The 13,716-nt window shown below is 50.8% G+C and overlaps 1 pseudogene; it reads left to right on the forward strand.

The window, feature by feature from the left end:
* Nucleotides 1–2,708: 2,708 nt before the first annotated feature.
* LOC149325162 (uncharacterized) overlaps nucleotides 2,709–13,716 on the forward strand; it is a 34,418-nt pseudogene continuing 23,410 nt past the window's right edge.

The following is a 13,716-nucleotide window of genomic DNA, read 5'->3' on the forward strand; positions in this document are numbered from 1 at the left end:
CTTTCGCTCCGCAGGAGAGCTGACGACGCCACGAAAGGACGCCGTCAGCCGATTTTGCTCTTATTTTCGCGGAAAAAATCGCCTCAAGGAGGCCAAAAATGTGTTGATGGGCAGATTGTTTTTCGGTTGGTATTAAATCTCTTCGTTAAATCCGCTGACGCGCACTTATTTACTTCGTTAAAACCGGACCCAAAATGTATTGAAAATGCAAAAATGGGAATGGGAAATTGAAATCCCTTCGTTATAACCGCTATTTCGCTATAAGTGGCTTCGTTATAAACGGGCTAGACTGTATATCTAGCTTCTAGATAATCCATGCAAAGTATTTCTGCACTAGCATTTAAAATGGTGACATAATCATCGATTAAAACCACGACGATGTTTACGCTTCTCCTCACTACGTTGGAGGAGTGCGGATAAACTCGGCAGTGACGTCATTGTTGCCGAAATTTCAGACGCCCGCTGCTTACGCCTGCATGCTGCTGTGCGTCGTGAGATGGCGCCAAACAATGCATTGTGAGCTTCACCTTCGATGGCGTTTATTTTCTTCCACGGAATAACCGTTTCTTCGCTGTTATTTATATTGCCACATTCCTGGGCACTCTCGTGGCGCCGTCTCCCGGCCGAACTGCCTTAACTGGTATTCTGGCTAGCCTTAGCCATGGTGGCGGGCAGTGCTTCTTCTTCGTCGTCTCTTCTGTGTGGTGCCCTCGGGAGTCCGCTGCTGCCTGGCGCTTCACAGTATAACGTGTCCTGGCCGTCCCGACTGTCTAGCCGTGACATATTTGGTGGAGGTGCTGGGTAACGTCCCATGTACACTGACTCCGAAGACGCCTTTGAAGCCAGTTCTCAGCGCGTAGACACAACCCCCGTCCACAAAGCGAGCCGCCGACTGCTAGGCCTACAGCCAGAGTTCAGCAGCCTGACAAAACCAAGGCAGATGACATCAACCACTGGTATCCAGACCACTCAACGTTTTGTAGCTGACGCTCCGTTCGTGCTCCACGCGCCCCGGTCACCGCCGACGTTCCACGGAGACCGGTTTGAAGACGTTGAAGATTGGTTGGCCAGTTTCGACCGTGTGGCAGCCTTCAACCAGTGGGACGGTGAGCGGAAGTTGAGGAATGTCTACTTCGCGCTAGAGGACTCGGGAAAGATCTGGTTCGAGAACCACGAGACCTCTTTAGCCACCTGGGAGGTTTTTCGGCGTGAATTGCTAGCGACATTCGGCAACAGTGAAAGAAAAGAGAAGGTTGAAGTCACTCTGCACTCCATGTCGCAGCAGCCAAATGAGAGCGTCACCATGTTCGTTGAGGACATGATGCGTCTCTGCAATCGAGCCGACCCTGCTATGGCCGAGGCCAAGAAAGTGCGGCACCTAATATGGGGTGTCAAGGAACAGCTCTTTGCTGGACTTGTCCGCGACCCTCCAAGGACCGTGGCCGATTTCACAAGGGAGGCAATGAGCATGGAGCGTTCCTTGCAGGAACGCGGCGCGCAGTACGGCCGGCAGGCTAGTATGGCAACCGCTCAAATCTGCACGCCCACGGCGCTGCCCACAGAGGATCTACGAGAGCTCGTCAGGAGCATTGTTCGCGAAGAACTAGCGAAACTCCGCTTCGAAGCCCCACAGCCCAGCGTCGCTGCACTGTCGGACGTGGTGCGGGATGAAATCCGCCGAGTGGTGCAGCCAGCACCAGTGGTTCCGGAGCCGCAGCCCTACATCATGACCTACAGCGAAGCGCTTCGACGGCCTGCGGCAGTGGCACAACCTTTTTCACCTGTGCCGGCTGCGCAGTACCCACGTCCAGCTGTGCCCACCATCGTGCCGCAGGAATTCCGGCCCGCCATGCGTAAAGCGGATGTGTGGCGTACGACGAGGAACCGGCCACTCTGCTACCACTGCGGTGAGCCCGGTCATATCCTGCGCCACTGCCCCTACCGTCGAATGGGTTTAAGGGGTTTTGCTTTGAACGCTCCTCGCCCACGCTACGGCGAGCGACCTCAGGAGATTGAACAGTACCTGACTTCTAACCTGCAGGCTCCGACTGTGCCGCAACGTCAGTCTCGATCCCCATCGCCACAGAGATTCTCTTCTCCCAGCGGTCCATCAACCTCTGGCGAATTCAGAGGCAGTCCCCACGGTGGGAAAACTGAAGACGGCGTCCTCGGGGCGTAGGGCCGCCGCGGCTGGAAAGAGACAAGAGCCTCCACTCGACGATTTGCAGCGACGACGAGACCAACGACCACCTGACCCGACGAGCCCACCGACGAAGAGCCAGCGATTGGCTCCAAAGGAAATACCAGTAACCGCCGATAATTTAGAAATAGCCGCACTAGTGGATACCGGCGCCGATTTCTCTGTGGTAAGCAGCCGGCTAGCCACGACCCTCAGGAAGGTTTTGACACCTTAGACTGGGCCGCATATCCGCACAGCCGGCGGCCATGTTGTGACGCCGACCGGCGTCTGCACCTTGCGAATTCAGATCCGCGGCGTCACTTTCCCCGGCTGCTTTGCTGTGCTTCCTGAGTGCTCTAAAGACCTGATACTCGGTTTGGATTTCCTCCGGGAATACGGGGCTGTCATCGACTTTAAGGAGCTCATCGTCTCGTTTGCCGCACGCCGCACTGTTGCCGACGAACCCCAGCAACGCAGGACTAAGTTGCGGGTCTGCGATAATGACGTGGTTATTCCGTCGAGAACCAGCATGTTAGTAACTGTGGATTGCGATGACAGCGCCGACACCCATGGTATCGCTGAAGCCAACATGTCGCTGCTCCTGGGTCGGCAAGTGTGTCTAGCCCGCGGGCTGATAGAATTGAACAAAAAGCGAGCCGAGCTTTTGATTACAAATTTCGGTTGTGAACCCCAACGTTTAGCGGCCAACACAACGATTGCTTATTTTGAAGAACTCGGGGAATGCGCCGGAGAGTACTCGCTGACGGGGACTGCAAAATCGGTACAGTCAACGAATGCTCCTGTTAAACTCGACGTGAACCCGAATCTCCTACCTAGTGAAAAACGCAACCTGCAGACTGTCCTTGACTTTTTCCGGGACTCTTTTGCGTCAACCTCCAGAGTTCGACAAACGCCGATAACAAAACACCGAATTATACTTGACGAAAGCCAGAGACCATTACGCCAGTCGCCGTACCGTGTATCTTCAAAGGAACGGGAGGCAATTCGAAAGCAAGTTAAGAAATGCTCCAGGACTACGTGATCCAGCCATCGAAGAGCCCGTGGGCGTCGCCTGAGGTCCTAGTTGCAAAGAAAGATGGGACCCTACGGTTTTGTGTTGATTATCGACGCCTGAACAAAGTAACTAAGGAAGACTTTTGTCCTTAGCCGCGCATTTATGACTCCCTAGACCGCCTGCGCCACGCCAAATACTTTTCATCACTCGATTTACGCAGCGGCTACTGGCAAATAGAGGTGGACGAACGTGACCGCGAGAAGACCGCATTTATTACCCCGGACGGTTGGGACGAATTCAGGGTGCTCCCCTTCGGTCTATGCTCACCTCCGGCAACTTTCCAACGGATGATGGACACTGTGCTGTCTGATCTCAAATGGCAGTCGTGTCTCGTGTACCTGGATGATGTTGTCATCTCCGACACTTTCGAAGAACACCTCAGCCGCTTCCGCGCTGTTTTCGAAGCTATCCGTTCAGCCGGTCTCTCCCTTAAGCCAGAAAAATGTCACTTCGCTTTCGAGGAGCTGAAGTTTTTGGGCCACATTGTGAGCGCCAAGGGCGTTACGCCAGACCCCGACAAGACTGCCGCCGTCGCTGCTTTTCCCATTCCTGCTGGCAAGCAAAGTGTGCGCCGTTTTCTGGGTCTCTGCGCCTATTATCGGCGTTTTGTGAAGAACTTCTCCCGAATCGCTGAGCCCCTTACCCGCCTCACCAAAGATAACGAACCGTTCTTCTGAGGTCGGGAGCAACAACATGCCTTCGAAGAGCTCCGCACGCGTCTTCAATGTACACCCATACTTGGGCACTTCGACGAGGCAGCTGGCACAGAACTGCACACAGACGCGAGTAACGTTGGCCTTGGTGCGGTCCTTGTACAGTGGCAGGATGGTGTCGAACGCGTAATCGCTTACGCAAGCCGCACGTTATCACGATCTGAGGTGAACTGTTGCACCACCGAAAAAGAATGCCTAGCTATTGTGTGGGCAGTAACGAAATTTCGCCCCTATCTGTTATGTCCGCCCTTTCCGAGTGGTGAGCGACCACCACTCGCTGTGTTGGTTGGCAAACTTCAAGGATCCTTCAGGGCGACTCGCACGCTGGAGCCTCCGACTGCAAGAATTTGATGTCACCCTTGTGTATAAATCCGGGCAAAAGCACAGTGATGCAGATTGTTTGTCCCGTGCCCCACTTCCAACCAACAGCGCGGACCTCGACGACGATTCCCTTTTCCTTGGGGACATCTCCGCGTCCGACTTGGCTCAACGCCAACGAGACGACACTGAATTACGGTCCCTGATTGACTATCTCGAAGGAAGCGCTCGGACACCGCCCCGCATCTTTTCACGCGGCCTGTCATCATTCTGTTTACGGGACGGCATCCTGTACAAAAAGAACTATGGGCCGACGGAGGCTGTTTATCTGCTCGTTATACCTAATGCCTTTCGCGATGAAGTCTTGCAGGCGTGCCACGATGACCCTACCTCTGGCCACCGTGGTTTCTCCCGAAATTTGGCACGAATACGGCAAAAGTATTACTGGCCCAAGCTCGCGGTGGTTGTGAAACGCTACGTCCGAACATGTCGCGATTGTCAACTTTGCAAGACGTCGTCGACTAAGCCGGCCGGACTACTGCAGCCTATTGATCCACCACACGTTCCTTTCTACCAAGTCGACATGGATTCACTCGCCCCTTTCCGGAGTCTTCGCTGGGTAACCGGTACATTGTGGTCGCCACCGACTACCTCAGTCGCTACTGTTAGACGAAAGCTCTTCCCCGTGGAACAGTGACGGAAATTTCCGCCTTCTTCATGCACAACATCGTGCTTCGTCATGGCGCACCCACGGTCGTTATAACTGACAGAGGGACGTACGGCCTTTACCTCGGCGCTGACAGAGGAAGTAATGCGACTCAGCGGCACCAGCCACCGACGAACAACAGCTTATCATCCGCAAACTAATGGACTCACTGAGCGCCTAAATAAGACGATCGCCGGCATGATTTCTATGTACGTCGACGACGACCACCGCAACTGGGATGCAGTACTCCCTTACGTAACTTTCGCATATAACACTGCGCTGTAAGAGACGACTCACTTCACACCGTTTCGCTTAGTCCATGGTCGCGAAGCCACGACTATGCTCGATGCAATGCTTCTTCCTGGTAGTGTAAACTCCGCTCTCGTGGGGGCCGACCGCTTTGTTCACGAAGCTTAGGACACCCGCCAACTTGCTCGGCAGCATATCCGGCATCAACAAGCAAAAGACGCTCACCGTTACAACCATCGCCACAGGGATGTCACTTACCAGCCCGGAGAAAACGCTTGGGTGTGGAGCCCCATCTGCCAACGAGGGCGCTCGGAGAAGCTGCTTCGGCGGTACTTTGGCCCCTATAAAGTGATACGCCAACTCGGCGAGGTAAACTATGAAGTTCTCCCTCAAGTAACTGTTCGTTCCTCTAGACTACCAACGTCCGAAATTGTGCATGTCGCACGAATGAAGCCTTACCACGCCCGCTAGCAACTCACTCGTCTCTACCTGCGGGCGCCGAAGACTACGGTGTTCAGCGTACGCGCCCGTCGAGATGGTGGTCGGCCAGAACCGCCTCATGGAATCCCACACTCGCCCTGCTGTCTAACCACAACACGCTGCCGCTTGAATACTTCGTCGGACAGAATACCCACGCCTCGGTTTCGGGAACGCTCAACGACCGCGTGCTGCTCGAACTGGAAGTAACAAATGTCCAGACGACTGAGAGCTGTCTCTCTCTCCTCGCGTACGAGATTAAGACGGCCGAGACAGTGGATTACGCACCCGTCGACGATAACTGCTACATTCACCAGGACTACTGCCCCTCTGCTCGGGCACCCCATGAACAGCAGGTGTTCATGTGCCAAAATCCCGTGCCCGGGGGAGCCCCCATCGGTCTCCACGACCTGCCGCGCCGAGGGCGGCGCTTTCCAGAGGGGGGGAGCAATGCCACATTCCTGGGCACTCGCGTAGCGCCGTCTCCCGGCCAAACTGCCTTAACTGGTATTCTGGCTAGCCTTAGCCATGGTGGCGGGCAGTGCTTCTTCTTCGTCGTCTCTTCTGTGTGCCCTCGGGAGGCCGCTGCTGCCTGGCGCTTCACAGTATAACGTGTCCTGGCCGTCCCGACTGTCTAGCCGTGACAATATTTATATCAATGATTTATATTTATATCAATGACCTTACTGACCGTACCACCAGCCGTGTACGATTGTACGCAGATGATTGCTGTATCTACCGCGAAATCACTAGTGCGGCGGACTGTCAACATTTACAGAACGACCTGGACTCCGTTTTTTTTTGTGGTGTCAGTCCTGGAAGATGTCTCTTAATATATCCAAATGCAATCTTATAAACACATCCAATTCTTACCAATTATTTTATGGATGGAACCTGCATGTCGGTCGCAAGAGAATAAAAATATTTGGGGGTTGTATTCTCTGCCAATTTGTCATGGAATGCTCATATAGATAAGGTAACTATGAAGGCTAGTCGAATGTTAAATTTCCTCAAAGGAAACTTTAATCAGGCACCAACAAAGCTAAAGGAAACATTATTAATGTCAAATGTGCGTCCTATTCTTGAGTACGCTTGCAGTACTTGGGATCCGTCAACCCAGTGTAACATCGCAAAACTTGAACGCGTACAGGCACGTGCTTCTCGCTTTATATCAGGTAATTACGACTTTTCAAAAAGATCTCGCGATATTTCCAAAAGCCTAGGGTGGCCGCTGCTTGCAACGAGAAGGAAATACCTGCGCTTGTCGCTATTTTACAAATTCTTAACACTAGAACAGGCATCGATAAAGTTAAATATCTAAAAAAACCAACATATGCATCTGCACGAACGGACCATTCCCGAAAAGTGCGTGAATATGCTTGTCGAATAAACTTATTTAAGAACAGCTTCTTCCCTAAAACAGTACATGAGTGGAATGGTATGCCTGCCGAAATTGATTCCGGGACCCCTTCGTCTTTTATCCAGGATCTGAAAAATATTCTTTTTTAATTGGTTTTGGCATCTCTTTTAACTTCTCATACCTGTGTTGCCATTACCACGATACAGTGTGATTAAGTGATGCAAATAGTGATGTTTCATGCTTTTCAATTTGCTGCTGAATTTCTATTATATCATCTGTGCACTCATATTGTTTTTTGTTTCCCCCCTACACTAATGCCTGCAAGGGCGCTGTAGGTATGTAAATAAATAAATAAATAAATGAAAACGTAGTGCCGGCATACGTGACGTCATTATTAAGGTTGAGATCAAAAGTATCTTGTGGCGAGCTAGTTGGTCTGAATCGTTCATGTTTAAAACTGCGCGAACAACAAGGACCGAGCAAGAACACAGTAACACAAACAAGATAACACACACACACACACACACACACACACACACACACACACACACACACACACACACACACACACACACACACACACACACACACACACACACACACACACACACACACACACAAGATAACACAAGTAACACACACAAGCGCTTGTGTGTGTTATGTTGAATTCCAATGGCAGATCGGGATCAAGTTTTTCTGCTCGGTTTGGATCAGTCGTATTCCAATGGTAAAATGGGAGCGCGAGTTGTATGTTCCAATGGCAGATCGGGATCAGGCGTAAATCCCGGATCGCTCCGTGGGGCAGCAATACTTGATCCGCCGAAATCGGCAGATTTGACCGGAACCTCGCGTGACGTTTCTTTTTTTTTCCGCCGCGTCTGCTTCCGGTCGCGACAGGCAGCAGACGCTTCGTTCCTGTCGTCGCTACATGGTGAGCCGGGCGAGCCGGGCACTTTCCAGTCAATAGTGGACGGCAATGATCTTGCTTCGAGCCGTGCGGCACTAATTTTGCTTCACGGAAGTGACAGTTCCGACTCGGGCACTGAAAGCTCAGAGTCCAGCAGTGAAGATTCGCCTGAAACGGACAGCGAGTGTGAAGCTGCCGGCCTGAGCAGACCTGCCGGGCTGCTCGGTTCAAAACCGAGCAGCCCGTTTTATATCCTCAAATTACAATAGACACAGCAGTATCACCAGTATTAAATCTTCACTTAACATCCCGCCACTAGAGCTCCGACGGAAAATCGCACGACTCTGCCTCTTTCATAAGTTATATTACAATTTTCCTGATCTTCGTGACACATTATTACTAGCTCCCATCAGAACATCGCGCCGCCTGTTTAACCTCCTCAGCATTCAACGTATACATGGATCGACCTTGGCATTTAATAAATCTTTTCTTCCAACTGCAATAGAAAATTGGAACCTGCTACCCGACTACATTGTTAACGAGCGCGACGCTACTAAATTTCGACAGGCATTAATTAATCACTGTACTGAATAAAAGACACTGCTCAAACTTCACCCAGTTACACTTATTCTTTTTCTTGTTGTTGTTGTTACCGCCTAATTCAGCCTTGCGCCCTTCATTATTGACCAACGTTGTATTGTGATGTATCGTTTTTCATTTTATTGTATTGCATTATGTTTTGTTGTATTAACGTATTATTCTCAGTTGCATTTGCTTTGTCCCCCCCCCCCTTATGTAATGCCTCAACAGAGGCCTTTAAGGGTAAAATAAATGATGATGATGATGTATATGCCTGCCGCCGGCGTCAGAAAAAAGCGCTAATATTCTTTGTTCGCGTTCATAACAAGCCCTGGAGTAGAGGAATGTAACAAATGAATAATTTTTGAGGATCGTTGGGCAATACCGAGTTGCTGGTAGAAGTGATAACTGCGATACAAGCAAATTTCTTCCTGACGCCCAGTGCGGCTGGCCTGCTGTCTGCTAGCTCCGCTGCTGAAGGCGTCGCAGAAATCGATCATGTCTTTATTTTATTATGAGACGAGGAACACAGTAAAACGGTGACGCGAGTAGCACCTTTACTACAGCGCTGGCCAGTTCCGAAGCGCCCTCAGCTGCGGCATCGATGAAAAACATTTAGGCGTAGCGACGACTACGGCAGCCAGGGAGAAACGTTGTCCGGGGGGCAGCGCAGTTCGTCGCTCGGCGTGTCCGCGGGCGGCGTCGTTGCCGAAAGCTCGACTGTCTCGCTGATTGGTTCAGCGGCTTGCGTCTCGCAGTCGCAAGGCTGGAAAATCGAGCAGCGAGCGACTTGCCTGCGCGTCGTCCGCCACTTCTTTCGTGAACGGTAGGGACAGGCTCACTGGCTCTCCGAAGACCGCGGCCGCATACTCGCGTGTTCACGGAGGGTGGACCATCGTGTACATACGCTTTGGTTTTGGCTTTCCATTCCGGCCTTCGTACTACCTCCTTTTTGTTTCGCCGAGACGGCGTCTGTCAACGCAGAGGTCGCGGCTCGCGCAACTCCTGTCGGACTCGAACACGAAGCTAGCAGGGCGTCCGCTCCAGCGGCGCGCCTAGTTTCGCGGCTCGCCGCTGCGGCGCTGGCGTCGCGCTCCCGATAGGGTGCCTCGATGACACTAGCTCCCGAGAGAGCACTCGCATTCCAATCGCGAAATGGGAGGTGGCGAAGCTAAGCGCTCCGACGCGCTCCGTACGCGATCCTACGGAGCGGTCTCGATCTGCCATTGGAATTCAGCATTACTGTGTTCTTGCTCGGTCCTTGTTTTTGTTCGCGCAGTTTTAGGTATGGTGGTAAGAACCGGCGAACATGTGACCAGGAAGTGTGTCGCACCTTCGCCCGGCGTCGGGGGTGTTGTGTGGGAAGCTTATGGGGGAAAACAATCCATCCTCTCGCTCGTAACGCCTCCCGCGGCTGTGACAACCTCGCGAAATACTTGCATAGACCTCGTGTTTGAGAGCCAGGCATTGGTGCAGCAAGACGACAATAAATCCATCTATTTCTCCGACCACAAAGCTTCCACAATCAAGAACTGTTAGTGGAGTGTTTCTGGAAGAATATGTGTGAAAATAAGTTTTCTGTAGCTTACATACATACCTGGCTTGCTCGAATTCGCTGCCTCAATCTATCGAAAAGTTGAAACAGCGCATGAGCTGCACTCAAATTTCGCACTAGGAATATACGTAATTTTTGGCATTTTTTTTACGCACTTCTACGTTCAGGACCTTTGCAATACTTACGAGAGAAACCGCGTTTCAGTATCGGTTCAAGGTGGCAATAGGATGACGAAGGAGTTGGCATTTTTTATTATTTACAGGTTGGCTAAGCGCGAGACAAACGGGGACAAGAGAGCGACACAGGACGAGCGCTAACTTGCAACTGAAACAAGCCGAAGCAGAATTGCGCGCTCGATCAACTGAATGCGCATGCCCAGTTAATCACTGATTAAGACGAGAGGGCAGGATTAAGACAATCTGAGCCAAGATAAAGTGCGGCTAAACGACGAGATTAAATTGCACGGAAGGTAACAGGAAGGGCCTCATCCAACTTCTAGCAGGAAAACCCAAGAAAATGCGCATAATTTAGAAACATAGATTCGTTTCGCAGCAGAACAACAGACGCTTCACTCACGCACTTATCGCTTCCTAACCTATGAATAAACGATGCCTCAAGAAGCTCCCCTGGAAGTTGTTCTTTAGAATGGCCAATAACATTTGTTTCTCTAAAAAGTGGTTGACATTTGCAGCTCAGACAATACTTAGGCAGGTTATTAGATTGAGACGATTTAAAAGAAGCAGCGTGTTCCCATAGGCGTTCATTGAGGCATCAACCGGTCTGCCCTATGCAGACGCGGCCACAGCTCAGGGGGACTACGTAGACAACATAAACCTTGCACGCAACGAACTTGGTTACATGTGTGATGGCGCAACCCAATTTATTATGACTTCGGCTCGCCAGTGCAGAAAGGCTTGACAGTTTTCGAGGTGCCGTGAAAACTACGTTCACACCAAACTTGCTTGCTATCATCTTTATGTTACGCGACACGCGGGTAATATAAGGCACCACCACATATTTCTTTTATTGCGAAAGCAATACTACTCCCACTTTCAAGCCTTCGCGTGACCCGGCCGCAATTACGTTTGACCTTTAGCGGAGTGAATATGGCCGACCAACTCGCTCCTTCAAATAGCCCGGCTGCAGTTACGCCGCGCCGCGCACCTGTGGCGCTCCTGCCGCTGTGACGTAATACCAGCTGTAGATTATGTCTTCTTTCTCTCAGTCCCAACAACATCAAAAACAAAATATAAAAGAATTACGGAAGACGCTTTGAGTTGTCGCGCAGCGGCGGCCGGTAGCCAAGCGTGACCTGTAGACGCGGCGCACTGCGTTCCAAGACGCTTTCAGTCGTCGCGCAGCGGCGGCCGGTAGCCACGCGTGACCTGTAGACGCGGCGCACTGCGTTCCTTCAGTTGGAGGCGCTGCGCTTTTGCTTTCGCAACCTACCAGGCTTAATTAAAGCTAAGCCCCCGCCCTTTTTTTCTGCCTGGGTTCCATGGCAGTGCTAGAAACAGGTCCTCTCCTTTCTTGCTTACGTAGCTGCTTGAACAGACCTTCCGCGACTGTTGTCAGCACCGAAACAGCATAGCCAGCATTCTAGAGGTGTTCGGCCTGATGTCCGAAACTCTATTCCACTTGGTGATCACACGACGTGGACAGCGCGGATGTAAATGAGAGAAACACGATTTTATGCTTCAGAAGTTTTGAATATGAGGAATGATACGGTAAAGGGGTTGTCTTTGAACGTGGAAAATAGCCCCAACATATGTGGCTTGTCGTGTTCAAAAACAATATTAGATCTAAAAATTGGACCTTTTTTAAGCTTCTGGGAGCTTCTTGAGGCGTCATTTATTCATAAGTTAGGAAGCGATAAGTGCCTGAGTGAAGGGTCTATTGCTCTGTAGCGAAAGAAATCTCTGTTTCTGAATGCTGCGTAATTTCCTGGGTTCTTGCTGCTTGAAAGTGGAAGAGGCGCTTCCTGTTACTTTCCGTGCAATTGTACCGCGTCGTTTAGCCCCACTTTGTCTTTGTTCAGAATGTCTTTATCCGGCCCCCTCGTCTCAATCAGTGGTTAGCGAGGCATGCGCGTTCAGTTTCTCGAGCTCGTAGTTCTGTTTTCGTTTCTTGCAAGTCACCACTAGTTTTCTGTCCCTCTCTTGACCTTGTTTGTCTCGCGCTAAGCCAACCTTTAAATCATGAACCACCAACTGGCCCAAAACTCCGCTCTGCTAGAGTTAGCATTTTAATAGTCATGTTTGCGTTCAGTCTGAATAAGACTTCTACCCAGAAGGATTATTAATTCAGCTACCACTGTTCCAGTAAACCAGAAAAGAATCCAGAAAAGAATCACTGTTCTAGTAAAGAGAAAAGAACCACCCTAAAAGCGTATTACGCTTACGCAGTTGGCCGTGTCAGACAATCTGAGCGTCTGTAATTTTTTTTAGGCCAGTGACCTCTAATCAAATGCCAGAGAAGATCGAAAAGCGCATAATTTTAGATGATCTAAGGCACATAATCCTGCTGGGCAGCTTCATCTTGTCTGCCTCAGTATGAGCATAAGAAGCGCTTTTCGATTTTTTTTTTGCAAGTGAAATATGTGTTTCATTACTGCTACACTCATTCTCAGCCGTGCTGCGTTTTCTGCCGCAGTCGTGGAATGCGGTACCCTGGAGGACATCACGAACGGCTCTGTGATTCTTTCGGGAAAGACGTTTGGCTCGAAGGCCGAGTTCTCCTGCAACCACGGCTTCAAGCTGGTTGGCAACAGCACACGCACCAGTGACGCCGACGGTCGATGGACCGACGAATCTCCGCACTGTGAAAGTGAGTGTGCTGTCTCATCGGAAAAATAGGCTCTTGCTCCAAGTTCATGCAGAGGCATTTTGAAGAAATAATTTTAAATTGCTATTTTCACCTGCTAGGACAAAGATGTTTTCTGTACTCGGGATCGCAAACATGAATACCTAGGCATACCTGTGAAAGACGCGGATAAGCGCTACCCAGGTGAGGAGTGTGCGACCGGACGGACGGATGGAGGGCAAAAACCTTGCAGACAATACCATGGTGCCATTGAATTTGGATATTAATAGAATGAGTGCTGCGCCCCGTTGTGTTACCGTGCATAGAGACAAGCGTAGGCTGTGGGTTTCGCGTTGGAGTTGCCATCCCTTTCTGCAGCAGTTCTCAGCACAGGAGCTCCCATAGCAGCCCACAACTTCTTTCGAGGCTAATTTCTCCGTCTCCAGTTGCATGCAAGTTCGCACGCATGACATAGGATAACCTATCTTCATACTTTGGCTGGCTGCCATGAATGCCGCTTATTTTGTTCGTGGCCATGAGTGTAATGCTCGCATAGAAGACATGTATGCTCTGTGCTGTTACCCAGGAAGGAATTAAGCTTGATTGTTGTCTAGGTGACCGGTCGGTGTGTGGGCGGGGAAAGAAAATTGTGCGAGTATGGTGATGTGAAGATATATACGTACTTAATACAGTCCTCAGTCAACCAAAGGACCAGCTTGAATGCATTTTCCCACAGCATTTCAGCGAGACGCCGGACAGCATATTCAGACTCTATTCTGCGTGTGTCCCTTGAAGG

The sequence above is a fragment of the Amblyomma mixtum genome, chromosome 10, assembly GCF_055824585.1.
Source record: "Amblyomma mixtum isolate Tamu chromosome 10, ASM5582458v1, whole genome shotgun sequence".
NCBI classification, from domain to species: Eukaryota; Metazoa; Arthropoda; class Arachnida; order Ixodida; family Ixodidae; genus Amblyomma; species Amblyomma mixtum.